General features: G+C 36.0%; 1 protein-coding gene across 1 annotated transcript in view; it reads left to right on the top strand.

The window, feature by feature from the left end:
- The first annotated feature begins 14,886 nt into the window (after positions 1 to 14,886).
- Positions 14,887 to 23,870, top strand: part of LOC131540595 (neuronal migration protein doublecortin-like) — a 118,623-nt gene continuing 109,639 nt past the window's right edge. Inside the window, exon 1 of the mRNA XM_058775624.1 lies at positions 14,887 to 15,014. The gene's annotated coding sequence lies outside the window, so the exon portion shown is untranslated. The remainder of the gene's footprint in view (positions 15,015 to 23,870) is intronic.

The following is a 23,870-nucleotide window of genomic DNA, read 5'->3' as shown; positions in this document are numbered from 1 at the left end:
ACAGAGGCCGAGTTCGTGACAACACCTGTGAGGTGGATGGAGTAACTCGGCAAAGGATAAGTGCTCACTAACACAGATTTGTGAACAATATTTGAGAGAAATAGGCCTTTTATGTGCATAGATTAGATCTTAGATCTTTGAGTTCAGCTCATGAAAAATGGGGGCGAAAACAAAAGTGTTGCGTTTATCATTTTGTTCAGTGTAAATACTATTTAAATTTACGTTTCGCACACTTTAATGCCCTTTGTATGGAACATATACGCTCGTTTCGAACTGTAATCATGGCGGAATATCCGGTGATGTCCACTTTGCAGGGCACTTACGGTTGAATATAACAAATGTCGCACATAAGAGATACAGTGGAGCAAAAAAGTATTTAGTCAGCCACCAATTGTGCAAGTTCTCCCACTTAAAAAGATGAGAGAGGCCTGTAATTTTCATCATAGGTATACCTCAACTATGAGAGACAAAATGAGAAAAAAAAATCCAGAAAATCACATTGTAGGATTTTTAAAGAATTTATTGGTAAATTACTCGGTAAAATAAGTATTTGGTCACCTACAAACAAGCAAGATTTCTGGCTCTCACAGACCTGTAACTTCTTCTTTAAGAGGCTCCTCTGTCTTCCATTCGTTACCTGTATTAATGGCATCTGTTTGAACTTGTTATCAGTATAAAAGACACCTGTCCACAACCTCAAACAGTCCAACTCCAAACTCCACCATGGCCAAGACCAAAGAGCTGTCAAAGGACACCAGAAACAAAATTGTAGACCTGCACCAGGCTGGGAAGACTGAATCTGCAATAGGTAAGCAGCTTGGTGTGAAGAAATCAACTGTGGGAGCAATTATTAGAAAATGGAAGACATACAAGACCACTGATAATCTCCCTCGATCTGGGGCTCCACGCAAGATCTCACACCGTGGGGTCAAAATGATCACAAAAACTGTGAGCAAAAATCCCAGAACCACACGGGGGGACCTAGTGAATGACCTGCAGAGAGCTGGGACCAAAAGTAACAAAGGCTACCATCAGTAACACACTGCGCCGCCAGGGAATCAAATCCTGCAGTGCCAGACGTGTCCCCCTGCTTAAGCCAGTACATGTCCGGCCCGTCTGAAGTTTGCTAGAGAGCATTTGGATGATCCAGAAGAGGATTGGGAGAATGTCATATGGTCAGATGAAACCAAAATAGAACTTTTTGGTAAAAACTCAAAGAATGCTGAGTTGCATCCAAAGAACACCATACCTACTGTGAAGCATGGGGGTGGAAACATCATGCTTTGGGGCTGTTTTTCTGCAAAGGGACCAGGACGACTGATCCGTGTAAACGAAAGAATGATTGGGGCCATGTATCGTGAGATTTTGAGTGAAAACCTCCTTCCATCAGCAAGGGCATTGAAGATGAAACGTGGCTGGGTCTTTCAGCATGACAATGATCCCAAACACACCGCCCGGGCAACGAAGGAGTGGCTTCGTAAGAAGCATTTCAAGGTCCTGGAGTGGCCTAGCCAGTCTCCAGATCTCAACCCCATCGAAAATCTTGAAAGTCCATGTTGCCCAGCAACAGCCCCAAAACATTACTGCTCTAGAGGAGATCTGCATGGAGGAATGGGCCAAAATACCAGCAACAGTGTGTGAAGACTTACAGAAAACATTTGACCTCTGTCATTGCCAACAAAGGGTGTATAACAAAGTATTGAGATGAAATTTTGTTATTGACCAAATACTTATTTTCCACCATAATTTGCAAATAAATTCTTTAAAAATCCTACAATGTGATTTTCTTGGATTTTTTTTTTTCTCATTTTGTCTCTCATAGTTGAGGTATACCTATGATGAAAATTACAGGCCTCTCTCATCTTTTTAAGTGGGAGAACTAGCACAATTGGTGGCTGACTAAATACTTTTTTGCCCCACTGTACATATGAAAAGTGCAGAGCGGGGGACTTGGACTGGGGACCGCTGATGTAGCCTATTGAATTAATGTTGTCTCTGGTGTTCTGGTCTGTGTGAGCATATATGCGTTCAGGGGGCGTGGCTTTGGATGGCGATTGCAGAGAGGGCGGGACGTTCGCTTTCAGTGCTATCAGGTTAAAGTTAGCATTTTACAAGATCTCCTACTGCACCTTTAAGAATGAGCAAGTGATGTCAATGAGTTTAAAGTTCAGTTAAAAAAAAAACAAAAAAAACAGCAAACAGGATGAGAAATTGCAATCTATATGAAGCATGGACGAGTCAAGACGAGTCAAGTCAAGTCACTTTTATTTATATAGCACTTTTAACAATATGATACGATACGATACACTTTATTGTCAGACGGAGTCTGAAATTTGTCTTGCATTACAGCAGTTTCACTCAAAATTACAATGCTTTATCACTAACAAGGCTTTCTCACACATAACAAAAAAAATAAATAAAAAATTGGAATCTCCGGAACAGATTTACTTTTTATATGACTTATTCAACGCTAATACAGCTTGATGTACAAATTAATTCTTTAACTTAATTCGACTGTATCTTGGGACCTTGTACCGTTGATTGGATGGCAACAGTACAAATTCATCATACAACACATGATTAGGTTCAGAGACAATATTATTAGCCAATCTTACAAGATTATTGTGGTAAGATAGTTCATATGCTTTTTGAAGTGGCTGACCCACTATTTTGGAGCACATTTTTTGTAAGTTCATTAGCTTTGTTTTTAGACTAACAGATAAACTCATATACCAGACTGAATTACAGTACTGCAAGACACTCATGATTACAGACATAAAAAATAATAAAAGAATCTGCTTTCTTGCTCCAAATGACCTCAATCTACGGAGAAAGTACATTCTCTGCATTGATTTTTTACAGATACTATCTATATGATCTCTCCATGATAGTTTGTTGTCTATCCATACTCCTAGATACCTTTATGCTTGAACTTGTTTGATGTTCTCTTCATGTATAACAACAGGTGTTGTATGAATGTCAGGAGCAGGCCCAAATACTACTCCCTCAGTTAGGTCATTATAGTCACACCACTCGACCAATCTGTTTACCCCCAGTTGATGCTGTTCTGAACACTCTTGGTTATTCAATAATGATATTAACACAGTATCATCGGAGTACTTTAGAATATATTGGTCAGTCCTGTTTGATCGGCAATCATCTGTATACACCGTAAATAACATAGCAGAGCTTATACAACCCTGAGGTACACCAACATTTGTTTTTACTTCTGTTGACAAGACATTGTTCACTTTAACTCTTTGGTTTCTATTGGTAAGAAAAGAGGTGTACCATTTAATTAAGTATGGATTCACGTCTAACTGCATTAGTTTAGACACAAGGGTGTTAACTTGAATTGTATCGAACGCAGATGAAAAGTCAAGGAATAGTACTCTAACATAAGAGTTACATTTATCTAGATGTTTAGTAATGATGTGCACTAAGGCAGCCACTGCATCCTCGGTACTGCTACCTTGTTTATATGCAAACTGACACTGATCAAGTTTCCATTTGACATTATTAACCAAATGTTTAAGTAGTATTCTTTCTAAACATTTGCTAATTACTGATGTGAGAACTATGGGTCTATAGTCTTTGTATTCCTTTTGACAGAGTGTTTTTGGTATCGGTTTTATGGTTGAGGTTTTCCATATTGTCGGAACCATATGTAAATCAATGGAAGCCTGACAGATTGGTTGCCACACTGGAGCTAGTTCACAAGCAAAGCTCTTAATAAGGCTAGGGGCGCACCCATCCGGACCAACAGCTTTTCTGATATTAATAGACTGAAATGTCTTCCTAACTTTCTCAACATCGATAACTATCTTTTGAGAAGAAGACAGTACAATATAACTAGTTCATTGTTGCTTGTGGGTTCAAATCTTGTAAAAAAAATTGTGTAGTTCATTAGCAAAACTAACTTCGTTGTCTGTTACAATACATTTGTTGGGTGAGGATAAACCTGTCATCATCTTCATGGTGTCCCAGACTTTCTTATTGTTTTTGGTCCTGAAGGCTTCTTCTAAGCGCTGTCTATGAGATTCTTTTACTTTCCTCATTGTACTTTTTAATTCTTTTTCAGTCACTTTCAATTCTTTGGGATCTTTATTTCTAAATGCTACATTCTTTCTATTTATAATTTCCTTAATATCCTTGGTAACATAAGATTTATTATTTGGATAAACTTTAATATCCTTTGTAGTTATTACCAGTTGCACACAGAAGTTAATATAGTCATTGATTACTTCAGTTCTTTCATCTAATGTTCCATCATGGAAAATTTCCCAGTTTGTACAATCAAAACAAGCTCTTAAGTTCTCTCTACTTTCATTTGACCATACTCTGATTACTTTCTTTTCCAATTTTCCCAGTTTTAACTTTGTTTTGTATACTGGAATCATGTACATCACGATCAGAATTCAGTACTGGTGGTCTGCATTTAGACACATAGGCATTCTTGACATTTACAAAGCACTTGTCCAGAATGTTGTTTTTCTTGTTCCTAGCTTAACATATTGTTCAAATCCTGGCAGCACATGCTCCAGGTTACACCGATTAAAATCTCCAAGCACTACGACGGGGTTCATGCACCTTGTCTGCTATCAGACTGGCCGCTTATGATGGTTTACCGCTGGGTGGGACACATCCAAATTCTCTTGGCAAGTAAAAAGGTCTTAAAGTCATGCCAAGGATTTCTACATTGTGGTCACAGATCTTACATTTGACTGAGTGCGCACGGCACCACATGTCATTTATGTACACACATCCCCCCTCCTCTACTTTTCCCCGAGTCTGTGTCCCTGTCTGCCCGTACTAAGGTGAAGCCAGGAAGTTCAAAAAGAGTGTCAGGCATTGAAGGTTGTAGCCAACTTTCCGTAAAACATTAGTAGCGAAGCCTCGCGGTATTCATTACAGTACCTTATGTACGATTTTAAGGTGTCCAAGGCTGTACCGATGAGCCATCCGGACCAACGATGGTGATGAATTCAGACCGCTGGACTCCATTCTCTTGGTTCCACATGCAGGCTCCAACCATGTTTCACACGCTCCAACAATCCTCAAAGTCAGAACCAAAAATAAAACTTTCCAGACGATCATTCTTCCGCTTTCACCGGAGTAAAAAATTTACTCATTACTTTAACACAGAAAGACATACTACAAAACAACTACCATAGCAAACGAGTGCTGAGACGGAGATACAGATTATGTCAAAACAGTTTTACAGTATTAAATAGGAAAATAGTGTGCCAATAATGCAAAAGGACAATAGTAAACACTAAATTTTGAGTTAAAGGCAGTTCATCATTGAATTCAGTGATGTCATCATCCAGCTCAGTTCAGTTTAAATAGTATCTGTGCAATCAAGTCGAAGATATCGCTGGAAATTAAAAACTTCTCCAGGCCCCCAAAACACCCTCAGACCCCAGAGGGTTAAACGGCAGTCCAAAACATTTAATCTATTCCCCAAACAGTCAAAACCCCCAACTAAGCAAGCCACAGGTGACAGCGGCAAGGAACCAAAACTCCATCGGTGACAGAATGGAGAAAAAACCTTGGGAGAAACCAGGCTCAGTTGAGGGTCAATTCTCCTTTGACTAGACGAACCAGCAGGTTGTTCCATGCTGCAGCAAAGTCATATTGTGGAGAGGACTCATCTGGTTCCTGTGGTCTTGTCCCGATGGCCGTCTAGGAGACAAGGTCTTCACTGGGGATCTGTCTCTGGGCCTCATCTAGTTGCCCTGGTCTCCGTTGACATTTAGAGCTGTAGAGGTCATCTCTAGGTCCTGATCCACCATCTGAGCTGGATACAGACTGGATCTGGTGGCTACGGTGACCTCGGAATAAGAAAGAAACATACTAATATTAGCATAGATGCCATTCTTCAAATGATGTAACAATGTTATGTAGATTAAATAGGAAAAGGATCTGCCGCCCGCAGTTGATTTTATATTCTAGGTATTATCAAATTGCCAGAGTTTTGAGAATGCAGCAGATGTGGAGGACTATAATGCGATAAGAGCTTGCTCAAGTACTGAGCTGCTAAACCATTCAGGGCTTTAAAAGTAATTACCAAGATTTTAAAATCTATATAATGTTTAATAGGGAGCCAGTGCAGTGTTGACAGAGCTGGGCTAATATGGTCATACTTCCTGGTTCTAGTAAGAACTCTAGCTGCTGCATTTTGGACCAGCTGGAGTTTGTTTATTAAGTGTGCAGAACAACCACCCAATAAAGCATCAGGATATATATATATATACTCATGGCCAAAAATATCGGCACCCTTGGTGAATATGATCAAAGAAGGCTGTGAAAATTAATCTGCATTCTTAATCCTTTTGATCTTTTATTTAAAACATTCACAAAAATCGAGCCTTTCATTGGATAATAAGAATCTAAAATGCACTGTAAGACCAAATAGTAAATCTTTCATAAAGGATGGGTTGTAATTACTCAAAATACATAAAAACGTTCATTCGCCTCTAATTATTTGAGTAATTAGTACAAAAAATGTAATTTTAAGTTTACAACACTCAAATGCTTTCATTTGTTTTTGGCAGTGTACTGAAATAATTTTAGTACAACCTCGTCTGACGTCACGCACGTGCTTACGTGCTCCGCCCTCAACTAGCTGCTGCAACTTTTGAAAAGACGTCATGTTGTTGTTACGCTGACTCGCCTCGGATTTTTTAAAAATAAATTTGCAACACTCGCTCGTATTTTATAAAAATAACGTAGGAGGGGATCTTTTTCGATCGGGAATTTGCTGTGGTGTTGCCTGTGAGGACCTTTGTGGGGAAACACGGCATGCGGTTTTCTGAACCTGCCAGTGATGATCTTCGTGCTGCCCGCGCAACTGGTGAGTTAACATAAGTTCCTTGCTTTATTTTTTTAAATGTGTTTAGTGTCTTAGCAGTTAATGTATTTTATGCATTTGCATATTATTTGAGCCATTTTATCCCGCCTCACTAAAGGTCAAAAATCGATTGAATTGATGAAGCAACTGTATTTAGATTTATATATAAGTCTGTCTTTTTGCATCGAGTGTGCACACATTAAAACAGTTTTTGGGTAACAAGTTGTAATGACCTCAAATTGGCTTTTTTGATTCGTATATTTAATTGGCTCGCATTGTTGGACATAAAGTAAAATGATTTTCATAGAGGTTTCCCAATAATTTGATTTACTTTGTTCCACGAGTTGTACATTTTTGTAAGGACAGGTTTTTATAAATGTATTCAAGTTGTTGGCTCAAGCCATACCAGTAAAGCTTGTGTTATTTACCTAATGCATTTGTGTTCTTGCTTAAAATGTAACATTTTAAAGAGCAAATTATACAGTATATATATATATATATATATATATATATATATATATATATATATATATATATATATATATATATATATATATATATATATATAAATATTGTGAAAATGATATACATATATGTATGTGTTTGTATTATGGGATTAAATTAAGCACCATATTTCACATAATGCCTAGTAAGTTAAATAACTGATTTGTTTCATGTGCTTTAAATAGAATTTTCCTGGTGTTTTTGAAAATATTACAACCTGACTAACTTCTCAATCTGTTTCTTTTCAGGATAAAAGTGAAGCAGCTGGAAGTTTAGTTTGGTATATTGATGTCCAATTATTAATTTTAATACGCATTCATTGTATAGAGATACTGGAACCTACAGTTTGGTGAGATCCTGGATTGCTGGCCTGCTTTAAAATGAGTCACAGGTAAAAATATTTTTCTTATCCCACTTGAAAATGTTTTATATTTAAAGGGATAGTTCACCTAAAAATGAACATTCTGTCATTAATTATTCCGCCTCATGTCGTTCCAAACCCGTAAAACCTTCGTTCATCTTCAAAACACAAATTAAGATATTTTTGATGAAATCTGACAGCTTTCTAACCCTGCAGAGACAGCAGTGTAACTGAAATGTTCCCAGGCACAGAAATGTAGTAAGGACATTGGTAAAATACTCCATGCTGACGTAGAACACGCATGCTCGGAGCCTTGTTTACAAGCAGAGGAATGCACACGCATGCGTCGTGGTACTCTATAATGGTGGAGGATGGTGACTTGGAGGAGAACTCAAGAATAAAGTCGTTATTTTTGTTTTCTTTGCACACAAAAAGTATTCTCGTAGCTTAGTAAAAATATTCTCGTCACATGGACTATTTTACAGATGTCCTTACTAATGTTTCTGGACCTGGGAACATTTCAGTTACATTGCTGTCTATGCAGGGTCAGAAAGCTCTCAGATTTAATCAAAAATATATTAATTTGTGTACCGAAGATGAACGAAGGTCTTTCATTAATGACATAATTTTCATTTTGGGGTGAACTATCCCTTTAAAATATTAGTTAGCCCAGAAAAGAAGATTTGCCATTCATTTACACTCTCTCTCTGTCCATGCAAGAAGTAGCTGATGTTCCTTCTTCAGTAGAACAAAAGATAATTTTTAGTTGAACTCATGGTCCTTGGTGATTCATAAAATGCAGCTCAACGGGTGCCATCGCTTTGTGAGTCAAAAAACATAAACAAGCAACACAAAATTAATACCCATGGTGGCACAGAAATCTTGAGCTCCAGACTCTGGTTTTCCTGGTCATAATGTTATAATGTGCTATCTGTATCTGCTTTTTGACTTACAAATTGGTGGCACCTGTTGACTTGAAGTTTATGAATCATCAAGGAACACGACTTCAGTTAAAAATCATCTTTAGTGTTCTACTAAAGAAAGAAAGTAGCTTACATCTTGGTTGGCTGAAGGGTGAGTAAACGTCAACCTGAAGAACCAGAAATAAACAGTGTTGGGCAAGCTACTTGGAAAATGTAGTGAGCTAAGCTAACAGTTACTCTTCTTTAAATGAAGCTTAACTACACTAAAGTTACAGCCCTGGGAAATGTAGCAAGCAACATGGCAAAAGTAGTTTACTACATCCAAGCTATTTAAAAAATAAAATAAAAAAATTCTATTGAACCAACATCATACCAAGTCAATGCTCTCTCAGTGATCAATAAAACTGTCAGTCAAGCAGATAGACAGGCATGTTCAGTTTAATTGTTTATTCAACAGCTGTTCCAAACCAATTTGGCAGCATAATCAGTATCAAATACAGGGCCGGATTGACCTCAAATTGTGACATAGGCAAAATAAATTTTTGCTGTCGGCCGGAAACCTCCTATTTGTAGTTGGTATTGTGGCTTTATTGTATACAGATACATTTATATAAATGGTAACACTTCACAATAAGGTTCAGTAGTTAACATTAGTTAACTAGTGTAGTTAACATGAACTAAGAATGAACAATACTTCTGCAGCATTTATCTTACTGTTAATTTCAACATTTACTAACGCATTATTAAAATCAAAAGTTTTGTTAACATTTGTTAATGCACTGTGAACCAACATGAACTACCAATGAACGACTGTATTTTCATTAACTAACATTAACAAAGATTAATAAATACTGTAACAAATGTATTTTAATGAAATTGTATTGTATAGTGTCACCATATAGATGTTTAGGCCTACAGATAGGCTATGTTTATTTGCATCGTTGCATGTGTCATTAGATATTAATATAAACATTTCACCAAAATCAAGTTGACCAGCGAATGTTTTTTAAATTAATTTTTAATAAAAAATAAATAAATTCTGACTCGTGTCCCGTTTTCCCCAGTTTTCTGTCATTATGTGGGCGTTCAGTTTTTTTCTGTTATTTGGCCAAAGTATCATATTATGAAAGATTCAGAGCTTCGCACGAGCTATTTGGCTGTGACTTGACAACAAATGCTAGAGAAACTCTTCTCCGCTCCTCAAAAACAAAAAACAAACAAACAAAAAAAAAAAGCATTAGCCTTTATAAATAGTGTTTTTTGAGTAAAGAAACCGCTGTACTTATTCAATCAACAGTTCTTTATTTACCTTCAGACTGCAAACAAGCTGAGATGCTCCAAAATGTGCGCCACACTTCATTGACGAAAGAGGCGGGAGGAATAATGAAGTTTGACTGACAGTTTGAGGAGCCAACGGCGTTATGAGCTTTAGTGTCTGTGGTGTCACTTACTGATCCAGGATCAGTGATCCGTAGCTGTTATATTTCTGATTTGAGCTTGAGTTTCAAAATGGTTTCTTTGGAAAATGCAACGTTAGCTTTTGTTAATGCTACCGCGCTACTTGATCAAAAAAAGAGCTTAACTACCGAAAAGCTATTTGATTCAGAAAGCAGCGACGCTACCACCACGCTACTGAGAAATGTAGTTAAACTAGTAGCACTGCCCAACACTGGAAATAAAGTTGATCCCACAGGAAAAGTGTCTGAAGTACTGAGTCAGCTCTTCAGGATATGTGACGCTTCAGGTCAGTGGTTACTCTTCTTAATGGCTGATAGGGTCGATTTTGAGTGATTTCGGTTGTGTTGTTATACATACAGACGTTTTAGGGTGATGCATAGTATTGTGTGGCTGTGTTGATTAGATTCCATGTTAAATCAAGATTCTCATACTCAAGTCTCTAATTCTCACTCTGAAGGAAATATTAACATCCATGCTGCTGTCAGTGATGTCCATGATGAGCTGCTGTCCTCCGTGCTCCCTCCGCCTATCTGCTTGAGGATGACTCCAACGTTCTCAAGATGGGGGATGTAAGTGATCATGTTGCTTAAGCCTATGATACACGGGGCAACTTTTTGAGCAATTTTGCTGGGCAAAAAATGAGACACAGGGCACACGACCGATCTAAAGTATCCAGATAGAAATTTGTTGGCCATTCTCAATGGGAAAGTGCCCAAGCAACATTGCTCAAAAATGTTGCCCCGTGTATCATCACCTTTAGAATTGTGAGAGAGATCACTAAAAATGAAAATGCTGTCTAGTCCTCATTTACACTTTTGCAGAAGACCAAAGAATTACTACAATTATAAAGGATATATTCAAAACCTGGAACTACAGCCTGAATGACATCTGAATGGCAGGAGAGATTGTTGGATAACCAAACCGTTTTGGTTTGAACTGGCTTCCATAGTATAGAAAATCAATGCAACCTGAAACTGTTCAGTAATCAACAATCTCACCTTCCATTCAGATGTCATTCAAGTTCTAATTGCAGGTTTTGAATATAGGCTATCAATTATAATGTAGTTATTGTATGGGATATAATGGTTTGGAGTAGATGTAAATATATGTAATTTATTAGCAGTCAGCCTTTGGAAGTTTAGAGTAACATTACTCTGTTTTTGTCTTCAGGTAGAACAATCTGATTAACCAGACGCTGAAGATTTATCACTTCGTCTTCTCTCCATTAGTGACAATTCAACAGTTGCCATGTTCATCTGCTCAGAGAAGACTGAAGTTGCACTTTGAGTAACATAGTTAACGATTTCCCCATATTGGCTCATGCATTTGTCATGCTTTTTGGACTAACTTGCGCCTTGGATCTAAGTTCCCCAAAAGAGTTGGACAATACATTTGACTTTACCCAGAAAGTCTTGATGGGTCTGGAGGATGGGAAGCTGAGACCCAGAGCGTTGAGTCTTAAAAATGAACTTTTGTCAGTAGAGTTTCCTCAGTGTTTTAACAAAGGTACTCCTTTATTTGACATGTCATTTAAACTTTAATTTGTCACTTTTAGTGAATTATGTATTTTTTTTATTTATTTATTTTTTACAATATTTGTCTAGTATTTAATTTGCAGAACATTTTCTCAGTTGATTTTCTGGAATGGTATACATTCCATATACAGTACCATGTTCATCCACTCATAGAAATGACAGTTTAAAAAAAAATACATTGCTCTATTTTGAAATCTTTCTCGTATATTCTGTTCTTGTATAACTTTTATATTTCTAACGTTACTGTTAGATGTGAATTTTGGAAGTGTTCCTATTTTAGGGAAATGTTTACAGCTGAGTGATATCCAGATATCCATGTTGTCCAGTTCTAGAAGTGACAGTTACCATCTCAGCTCATTTTTCAAGGACTTTGCACTGTTTTGGAGAATGTATTTCCATTTGATGTTGAACAATTTAATGTTGATGTTTTGTTAATGATTTGTGGTTGCTTAATAAAAGAGTAACTTACATTTAAATTGTCTGTTAACCCGTTTTTGTTTTTTATTTTATTTCAGAATGAGTTTAGTTGGTGTATAGTTATTTATTAAAACTATAATGTTTTTACGAAGGTAAATTTAATTGTAATGTAACAAAAAAAAAAAATGAAGTCATCTTTAATTTTAATTGGTTCTGTGAACCCAAAAACTCCTTGTAAAATTAACTTGATCAATACTGTTATAGTAACTTGTAAGATTTAAGTTAGTATCAGTTAAAATGACTTAGTAACATTTACTTAAAAATTATGTTTCTTTTGAGTTACTATAACTTAAAAATTTCGATGTAATCAGTTTCAACTTTTTTTTCTTTCTTTTTTTTTTTTTTGAGTTATATTAACTTATCCGGTTTTACAGTGTGGGGGGAAATATCATTATGAAATAAATGTTTTTTTCTCAAATACACATTGGACACAATTATTGGCACCCCTAGAAATTCTTATGAGTAAAATATCTCTGAAGTATATTCCCATTCATATTCACAATTTTGTGAATTGAACTTCCTGTTTCACAGAAATATAAATAGGAGGGAAAACAAAGCCCAAATTCCCTTAATCATCCATCACAATGAGAAAAACCAAAGAATATATTTCTGATATGCAGCAAAAGATAATTGAGCTTCACAAATTAGTGAAGTGGCTTTAAGAAAAGAGCTAGAGCAGTGAAAATTCCAAAAAAAAATAATAATTATTATTATTATTACCCCATGTGTACAATGAAATATACTGCTGTATTTTTGATATTGTGAACCTATATTTCTGCTGGAGGTCCTGGACATCTGGTTTAGACACATGGCATCATGGATTCTATCAAATACCAACAGATAAAAAATCAATAAGTGACTGATTCTGTTAGAAATATTATAATGGGCAATGTTTGGATCTTCCAACCATACAATAATCCAAACACAAACCTCAAAAACAACACAAAAATGGGTCACTGAGCACAAAACCAAACTTCTGCTATGGCCATTCCAGTCCTCTGACCTGAACCCTATAGTAAATGAGTGGGGTGAACTGAAGAGAAGAAGCACCAACATGGAGCTGGGAATCTAAAGGGTCTGGAGTGATTCTGGGTGAAGGAATGGTCTCTGATCTCTTGTCAGGTGTTCGCATTATATGAGAAAATTTGGAGCTGTTAAACTGGCAAATGGAGGTTTCAAAAAGTATTGAATAAAAGGGTGCCGTTAATTGTGGCCAATGTGTATTAGAGAAAAACTTTTATTTCATAATGATATTTCCCCCCATTTTAAATTGTTATTATCCAATGAAAGGTTAGATTTTTGTGAATTTTTTAAATAAAAGATCAAAAGGATTAACAATGCAGATTAATTTTCACAGCCGCCTTTGACATATATACACAACCCGAATTCCGGAAATGTTGGGACACTTTTTAAATTTGAATAAAATGAAAACTAAAAGACTTTCAAATCACATGAGCCAATATTTTTTATTCACAATATAACAGAACATAAAAAAATGTTTAAACTGAGAAAAACTGAGAAAGCTCTATCATGCAAAAAGGAAGCCATATGTGAACATGGTCCAGAAGCGCCATCGTGTCCTGTGGGCCAAGGCTCATTTAAAATGGACTGTTTCCAAGTGGAAAAGTGACAACAACACAGAAAAGTAGTAAGGACGTCATTAAAATAAGTCAGCAGCACTGCATGCATTTGTTGTGGTACTCTGATGAAAGCGCATTGAAGACTGACAGAGAAGAGAAAAAAATTGTTGAATAAAGTCATTATTTTTGTTTTCTTGGCGCACAAAAAGTATTCTTGTAGCTTCATAAAATTCACATGGACTATTTTAATGATGTCCTTACTACCTTTCTGGGCCTTGAACATGGTAGCTGCGTTGCTGTCTATGGAGGGTCAGAAAGCTCTAGGATTTCAGCAAAAATATCTTAATTTGTGTTCTGAAGATGTATGAAGGGCTTTTAGGGGTTTGGAATGACATGAGGGTGAGTAATTTATGACAGAATTTTCATTTTTGAGTGAACTATCCCTTCAAATATTAAAAATACTGACTTTCAGTTCTACTGTAATGTTGAATGGCTATAATTACTAAGTATAGTTAGTAAAAAAAGATGTCATTAACCATATCTTAAAAATTACACCTTTATGTCACTTCTACATTAATTTGGAGGATCAATGTGAAATTGTGACAATATAAATATATTATATTAATATGAAATTAATTGTGGTTAATTACAGAAAATGTGTAATTAATTAATTAGTTATTTAATTTTAATCGTTTTGATAGCACTAAACTGAACCTTTTATAGATGATAATTTTGCTAATATTATTTAATTTTACTCCTGAATATGCATTTCAAATTAATTTCTAATTTTATATTCTAATTTTATTAAAGAGATAGACTCTGTCACTTTTTACTCACCCTCATGTCATTCCAGTTTAGGTGAATTATTATTTTATAGTAAATAACAATTAAGATGATAACTGGGCGATTTAAATTAAACACGCAATGTATCGTTCTAATGAAGTGTTTATTATTACATATCTTTTCTCAACATATTTATAAAAAATAGTGGGCAGTATTGTGTAGCCAACACAATAATTGTGGAGTCAACAGTCAATAAAATTTGACTGCAGTACGTTCGGCTTGCAGGTTAGGTTATGACAGTCTATTACCACATGAATGCAGATGTTTCTGGGCAGCCTGCAGTAGGCGTTGACTGTACACTGTGGGCGTGTGTCAGGCGGCGTTAGGACCGCGCGGTGTGCCGGTAGGGAGGCATCGCAGTTAGAGCAGCAGCTGAAGCGGCAGACAAAGACACGGAGCTCAGCGCGATCCTGCAGCATCCACGCCCACCCACACACACACTCACACAGCAGCATTAGAAAGAAGCTCACTGTACCACTGGTAAGTCAAACATCGGTATACTTTTACTTTAAAAGAAAACGTGTTGTAGAAATCGAAACGTATGCCATGTTATTACGCTGACGTTTAGTGAGTAACTTTAATGTTAGAAGTGTAGAGGCAGATTTTTGAGAATGTTAGTGGGTGAACAGTCAGGTGGTTTCAGGTTCGAGGCAGCCCTAATCTATCTATCTATCTATCTATCTATCTATCTATCTATCTATCTATCTATCTGTCTGTCTGTCTGTCTATGTTATTAATGTATATTAATACATTTTAATACAACATTATAATGATTATAAAACATTATAAGATAGGTTTAAATAGGATAATAGCAAAAATAAATAAATGCATAAAATAGTAGTATATTTTATCCTCGAGTTTTAGGAGGAACCATTTGCCCTTGTCAGGAATGTGTACAGGATTCCTAATCTGAAACCCCATACTAATGGTATCAAATAATAATTCTCAAGAGTCAATTAAGATATTATGGATAAACTTAAATTAAACTTAAATGAAATTAAACTTTAATTAAGATTTTTGTTATTATTATTAATAATTCAAAGCATATTACATGCTGTTTCATTTTTATTATAGCTAGTGGAATAATGTCTTGTTACTGGACAGTTAAAGGAAGCCACAAAGGAAGCTGTAGGAGTTTTAAAATCCTAAAAGATTTTCTTTAAATTAATTTTAATATTAATCCTAATAGCATCATAATATTATCAGGAGCACAGGTGTAAAATATTATTTTATAATCTTACAGGAAAATTTCTTATTATAATCATTTTTGGGTTAGTTCCAAATTGTGAATTTCAAAATGATCCAAATGAGTATTGTTAGCAAATGTAAGCGAAACTTTATTGTCTCTGGAAGCCTCAAATTGTAGGGTACTGTTCTGTAATACTCAGGAGGTTGCACTTTGTGTGAGTGTGAGATACAAGCCCCTTACTGAATTTTCTGTAGTGCAGCAAAGAGACACAATGAAACAGGCTCGCAGAGCACTCCGAGTAGGTGGATGGGGGGAGTGGGGCATACGGACTTGCCCCTGGAGACCATTTGCTTTCACTATGACCAATTTTATCAGTGGGTGTGATTCAGTGAGTGATGTGTTACTGGACCCTATACTGCAGCACACTGTGACATCAGCTGCAGGTCTTTCTCTTACAAAAGACCACTGGAGGTCTTTCTCTTAAAAAATTATTTTGTTATTATTTTTTTCTCTTATTTCATTGACAGCCTGGGTGGAATAGTGCAATGAATAACATTTGTAATAACAGCAGGAACCACATCTACACAACATAATACAACTAGATAACATTACAGTGCTTGCTTTTAAAGCAATAGTTTACAGAAAATACAAATAAAATAAATGTAATGTGTATTACTTCTTGTTTTGTTTTCCACAAGAAAGGTGTTAAGCAGAAACAAGCAGCTATTTTTAAGGAAAATAAAAATGAATAGGGACTGGGGATGTCAAGCTTCAAATAAAGGACAAAAAGCACCATCATAGTAGTCCAAATGACTTGTATACTATATTCAAAACCTCATGAAGCCATACAGTGGCTTTGTGTAAAGAACATGCATACATTTGTTGAAAATCACCCATTTAAACAGGCGTGGACTGACCATTGGGAGAACCAGGAGAACTCCCGGTGTCCTGGCAGCCGATTTGGCCCGCTGCCCTGTTTTTGTTTTTATTTTAATTTCGATTATAAATCTCGAATAAATTATGAATCGGTTAGTTGTGACTGGCAATGCTAAGCTTCGGCTCGCGCACTCCGCACCTTGCCAAATGGTTTCGATCAGAGCAATCAATGCAAGAGATTTGAGAATGGAGTGGAAGCGCCCAGGTGGAGCAGAGAAGCAAAACTGCTGTTCTGGATTTCAAGTGCAGGTCAGTTTCATCTGTAAATAGGCTATTGTAGTTTGTCTTTGTTTACTTAGTTAAGCAGTAGCAGCCCATTACTCATCACTCAGGGACAACATTATAATCTATTGTAAAGTTATTTAGCAGACAAAATAATCATATCGTTTTATAATCGGTTTAGAGGGAGCGAGGGAAGAAAACAACACAACCCTTACAATTAACGATGATTTTACTATAAATCTAAAGACAATGGTTACTATGGACCTTTTTCACAATTCCAATTTTCTCATCAGCGGAAGTCGTCATAGTTGGGTTAACTTCAAGAGCAGTGAATGAGACAGTACTACAAATATATATATATATATATATATATATATATATATTGCATTCCCGTTTGCTCATATAGCAAAAGAAAAACTCCATGACAGTGTTTTCATGACTATCAATAAAAGGAAAAAAAAAATGAGAGAGCCTGATAACGGCAGTCAGAAGAGAGAACATTGTAAAATTTACAATGCCACAGACATTAGAAACACCCTTGCATTAGTGTTAAATACTTTTTATTTATTTATTAATTTTTTTGTAATTTGATGCAAAGGTAATATAGTACAAAGAATAGTGTTATAAATGTACATAAATAAAAAAAAAAACAAGTATGAAAAACTTTCGAGGATTTACAATGCTGATGACTGTTAAACGTGTCATCACAGTCTTATGAAAAGGGTCCATCGGAAAGTACCACAAATATATATTTTTTTGCATTGCCATTTGCTCAAATAGCAAAAGAAAAACTCCATGATAGTATTTTCATGACTTTCAAAAAAATTGAAAAATTGAGAGAGGCTGATAACGGCAGTCAGAAGAGACAACGATCTCAAATTTACCGTCCCTCCTCTAGACGCTGCATTAGAAACACCCTCACATTAGCGTTAACTAGTTTTTTTGTAATTTGATGCAAAGGTGATATAATACAAAATATAGTGTTATAAATCTACATACTTCTTTTTTTTTTTTTTTAAATCAAAATATAAAAAAATATTTTGAGGATTTACGATGCTGATGACCGTTAAACATCCCATCACAGTCTTGTGAAAAGAGTCCATTGTTAAACTATGGTAACCACAAATTAACCGTGGTTTTGCAACACTAACCATAGTTTAACCATGGAATTTGTAGTAAAACTAAATACAAATGATAATCCATTTGCGAGGGAAAAAAAAAGGTAATGGACTTTTACTATAATAAAATCATGGTTAAAGGGAAAAATATGACTCATGTTCAGTATTAGGATTTTTCTATTAAGATGTAGTTATTGTACTAATTTTTATTTGTCCGTGTTTCAGAATTTGTTGTGAGTGTATGGGATGGCCTGGATGACTGTGAGATTTCCCGGCCTGAAATTTTGTTCCACTCTGCCCCTGTATTCAAATGTCATTTACACAGAGCTAACAGCTTAAACATTCTGCTAACATCAGCATGGGTTGGTAATTAGTTAGGAGTGAGTAAATGATGACATACTTTTCAGTTTTCATTTCTTTCATGTGCAGTGGGTGTCACATATATCCTAAACTCAGTAGAGGTGTTTTTGCCAATGCTGTCATGAACTGGCATATCTGGATGACACTAAGTATCTTGCTGAGTCAGTGGATCACAGTTGCTGGGTTGTGGTGTATGAGAGTGCATTTGAGTGTAGGAGCCCTTGTGTCAGCTGTAGAACAGGCCCAATTCCCCTCTGCACCACTAATGGTCATAATAAGCACTCAAGGTTTGTAGTGTGTTTGTGTGACCACAACAAGGATGTAATCCCTTTTTTGTTACTGGTACAGAGGGACACGAGGCACAGGATTAGACAACAACATACCCATAAATCAGCACAAATCTGTGGCCACCTGAGGCATGGGTGTCACTTTAACATTTTAAACAGACTTTTGTAATCATACTTTGGATTGTCTTGAATGTCACATCTGAATATATATGTATGTGTGCAATTTCATATTCTTTCAGCTCTATACGTTTATGGTGTCTGGTGTGTCTTTGTTTACAGATTTCTTAGCATCATTGTGTCTATTCCAAGGTGAGGCAATGAGGGATAGTAGCCAGGCTTTAATTGCAAAAGCTGCTGTAATCCTTTCTGGCAGTCACACTGGAAACAAGCCCAGGTCTAAATGCCAAAGACCGCCTTATTGACAGCTAGCCACTAAAAATTGCTAATGTTATCATCCTTTTTTTAAAATCTCATAACAGAAATTGAGAAAAAAAAAATCATACACTTACAGTGCTGGAGGGACCCAAGCAATATCGAGAGACTAGAACATCATGTGGACATCGGGCGTAGCTAATACTGTAGAACACCTTAGTAACCACATAGCAATGTTCTGTTGACCACTCGGAACAACCTAGCAAAAAACTAGCAGCCACCCCGCACACCATAACAATCACCCAAACTGCCTTAAAGAATTGGTCGCTGAAAACCCCATATAAAATATTGATTTAGATATTGGAGGCAACGCATCCACCAAAATGTTAAAATGAAAGTTTGCATCATAACCTTGAATAGTTGGAATGCTAGTCCATGTGATGGAGTCAGGATTAACTCTTTCCTTCGCTCTCTGGGTAGTGCAGTGTGTGTTGATTTTTGATTGGTTTCAGGAAGTCAAACAAGCTGACTTGTAATGCAACTCTCAGAAATCCCATCATTGCAGACTAAAGATAGTGGAGGTCAGGTGCTGATTAAGGAGCTAATTGAGGTGTCATCAAGCTAGGTAGCAGTGACAAGGATTTATAGGATTTTCTAAATAAATCAATAGAGATGGAAACGCCTTATCCGTTTGACAAGTCCTGACCTAAAGGATTTGTGTTTGTCATCCAAAAAGCTTGACTTCTCCCAAAGATCTGAAAGCACTGGATATACTACTACTACTACTACTAATGCTCTGGAACCTTTTCCTATAGTAAATGAAAATCAAAAGCAAGATTCCTTTATCATCTCAGTTTTTTTGCTGAATAGCAATGCGATTAAAGATTACATGGATATGTTTGCTTTAGCCTCTTCTTTGCTCTTCTCTTCTAAAGTTTCAGAAGAATGAGCCTTCAAAAATGTAAATTTTTGTCTTCTTCGTCTACAGTTAATGTCTCTTCTTAAATGCTGATATAGATTTGACATACCATATCAAGCTTTAGATTAATAAACCATGCTGTATGTTTGTTGTGTGTTAACACCATGCTGGGTGGGTATACATTTTTTTTCAACCTTTACTTTCTTGAAACATGTTCCTGTGAACATTAGTCTTTCTAATTTTTCATCAAAAATATAAATGTAAAACTAAATGTAAAAAAAGGTTTTGGGGTCACCTACAGTACACTCTCAGAAATAAAGGTACAAAAGCTGTCACTGGGGCTGTACCTTTTCAAAAGGTACATGTTTGTACCTAAAAGGTCAATTTTGGTACCTTAAAGATGCATACTAGTATTTAAAGTGTACATATTTGAACTTAATTGGTACAAAAGTGTACCTTTTGAAAAGGTACCACCCCAGTGACAGCTTTTGTACCTTTATTTCTGAGAGTGTAGGGCGTGGAAGATACTGATTAATGAAGATTCCATTAGCTATTTAGCCACTCATTCAAGGTATAGTGACACAGCCTTTCTAAAAAACAAAAACAAAAAAAACAGTAATTTAATCCTGCTGTTATTAATGTAATAAAGGTTACAGCAATAGCACATCTATGTCTGCCTCTATTCTGGAAATATACTATACACAATCCATTATATTCTTGATGAACAAAATCTAATTCATTAAACATTATTTATTACTCAAAATTTGTGTGCAAACAACATCTTAAATATTGCCATAATGTGCATAATTTCTAACTATATTTTGTTTAGTGGGTTGTAATATGTGCATCTAGCTTTACATTTGTCATGTTTACAACTTCCTGTGATTTGTGACCCAAGTTTTTTATTTATTTATTTACTTACAGTTGTGCGGTCTAAAACAGTTATCCCCACATCTTTGCTCTCTGTTAAAACTTATTTACAGAAAAAAATGCATTATGTTTAATATTTAAATATATCATAATACTTAAACTTGCTATAAGTATGAATATAATGGATTTCTTTATTATTTTATACTATATATAAATATGTATGAAAAACTTGTTTTAGGAAGTATTAAAACTAAAGGGACAGATAGGGATCAAACTTGGATAGTGTTAAACTCCCAGTATGGCAATAATCCTTTATCGGAGGGGTTGTATTGTTATTTAAGTGACTGTCCCTCTCCAGGCAAAATTTTAAACTAAACTGCTAATCAACCAGATCCAGGACACTTTGCCAGACAGGGCAAATATTTGGCAGACAGGGAATAGGGAGCAGGGTTATTGACATCAGGCTGTTCTGGAGACAACAAAAAAGAAAACATATAAGGACATTGATAAGCAGATATTGATTTAGCTTTAAATAGAAGTGTGTGTTTGTGTGTAATGAGGCAGAGTGGAACGAGTAGTGCAGCTTTATTGATCCAGTATTGGTGTAGGGGGTTATGGGGGAGTATTTTAAGGGAATGTGTGCTCAGATGGAAGAGTTCGGTAACAGAATGAGAATATTGACAAATGGCTGGGACAGCAGAAGGTGGGTGGGAGGAGCAAGTGTAAATTGTAAAAGCCTTGTTGGGGGCAGGAGACCTCAAGGATAAAGAGATGGACAGATGACCACTATTTATTGAAATGCAGGGCATATGTCACACACACACACACACACACACACACACGTTTGTTTTTGTAAAAAGTGGGGACATCCCATAGGCATAATGGTTTTTATACTGTACAAACCATATTTTCTATCGCCCTACACCAACGCTACACCTAAACCTACCCCTTACAGGAAACTTTGTGCATTTTTACTTTCTCAAAACAACTCACTCTGTATGGTTTATAAGCGTTTTGAAAAATGGGGACATGGGGCAATGTCCTCATAAGTCACCTTCTCCTTGTAATACTTATGTCATACCCATGTCATTATACAAATTTATATCATCATATGTCACAAAAACGCACACACACACACGCACGCACATTGGGTTTCCATGTTTTATCAAGTTTATTTAGTTATCTAAATAGGGAGATTGCATAGACTTCTATCTATTGTTTTTTTTATATATATACTATATATATATATATATATATATATATATATATATATATATATATACTTTTATATATAAACTATAAATACTGCAACTAACAGAACATGTTTTGAACAAACAAACAAAAAATATAAAAATTTGATTTTATACCATTTATAAAAAAGGTACTTTGTACTTATCATTTCTGGTGTTGTTTGTGTTGAGCTCAGCAATATTCCAGTTTGCTAGGTTCTATGCGCAAATGTCATATGCAGTGTCGGGCGTGGTTAGGGCTTGGATGGGAGACCACCTGGCAATACCAGGTGCAATAAGTTTTTGGGTTTTACATGCCAGACGTGCCATTTTCCAGGGACACGTCCTGGCCAGGATTTGAAAGTTGCCTAAAATAACCAGGGGCTGTCTGGCAAAGGTTTAGCTGGCTAGCCTGGTAAGTTTCAGTTTAGTTTGCACCAACTCTGGGTTTTAGGTACCATGAAAGTGGTTTGGCTTTTAGCAGTGTTCATCACCATAGTAACTTACGCTCCACAGCTAACCTGCTCCGGGGCAGGTTATGTTCTGGTTTAGAGATCTCAAACCGAAAATTTGACCAATCGGCTTCAAGCAAAGTGACACGTCTCTGACGCAATAAAGCCACTCCTCCAGTTTCTCTTACTCCAAATTAAAGGACGCTACATAGTAAAACTTTTTTAAAGATAAAATCATCTTAATTTTAGAGATCATTATTTTTTTAATTATTTTATATTATTTATATAATTATTATACCCTTAATCCATTACACAAGCCAGCTTAGTTTAATAGTAATTATTAAGCTTTTATTTAAAATCAATGTAAACATACAGATAATATAGATAATATGCAATATAAATAAGTTTTAGAATCAATAGCTTTAAACATGACTACATATGAGCTAAGATTTTTAAGGGTTTTTATACCTATAAATATTATCAACTCTATAAACTAACTTTACAACTTTTATTTGCGCTTATATGGTAAGATGTTTTCTTTAAGTTTTCCTCTTTCATGGAAAGATCGTTTCATGATCGTGCTCTGTAAATGTGTTTAAATTCTTCATATTGTCTTCGCACTGACTCTCTCACAAGAAGTGAATTATAGTTTTAAGGCATGTGATTGGCTGCTAATTACTGATGTCACACTTTCATGTGCACGCACTCCATTAACTCAGGATCAAGCATAAGTTGACAGAGAAAGTTGATGATCAGCTTCATGGTACCAACAAAGGCGGATTGGACTGGTTTGGTTTTGTCAACTCAAAACTAATCCTGTAACCCTGAGTTTGTTCAGCCACCATCATGGTACAGGCCCCGGGTTTTGGCTGTTTGCACTGCACAGATTGATTGTTGTATGACATCTAGGTACCTTGAGAGCTATAGAGAGCAAAGCAGACAGTTCCTAATGCTTTCGAATCACTCTCATGGTACTTTGATGTCATTCAACGATTTGCTAAGCACTGCTTCAAGAAGAAACAAACCTAATATGTATGTGTATCGTTTTGACCGTTTTCTGTAGATCCCACCTTCTCTCGTGCCACGATTGGTCAATTATATACAGTGCCTGCATGTTTTTGGTCAAACTACTTTTACATCATTACCTTTACTAAGTATGGATATAGGCAAACAAAGCCAAAACCTGGATATTTTAGGCAATATAGAAATCCTGGCCAGAACGTGTCCCCGGAAAATGGCATGTCTGGTGGTAGGCTGGTTTACGTAAAAAGATATGTATACTTACCTGTATGACGGTTTACTTTGGAGGGGGCAGAGCTATCCAGCCATCAGTTGAATGTTCTTGGAACCTAGTAAACCTACAATCGCAGTGTTGTGAGCAA

This window comes from Onychostoma macrolepis, chromosome 05 (genome assembly GCF_012432095.1).
Source record: "Onychostoma macrolepis isolate SWU-2019 chromosome 05, ASM1243209v1, whole genome shotgun sequence".
NCBI classification, from domain to species: domain Eukaryota; kingdom Metazoa; phylum Chordata; class Actinopteri; order Cypriniformes; family Cyprinidae; genus Onychostoma; species Onychostoma macrolepis.
This window is presented reverse-complemented; position numbering and strand designations above follow the sequence as displayed.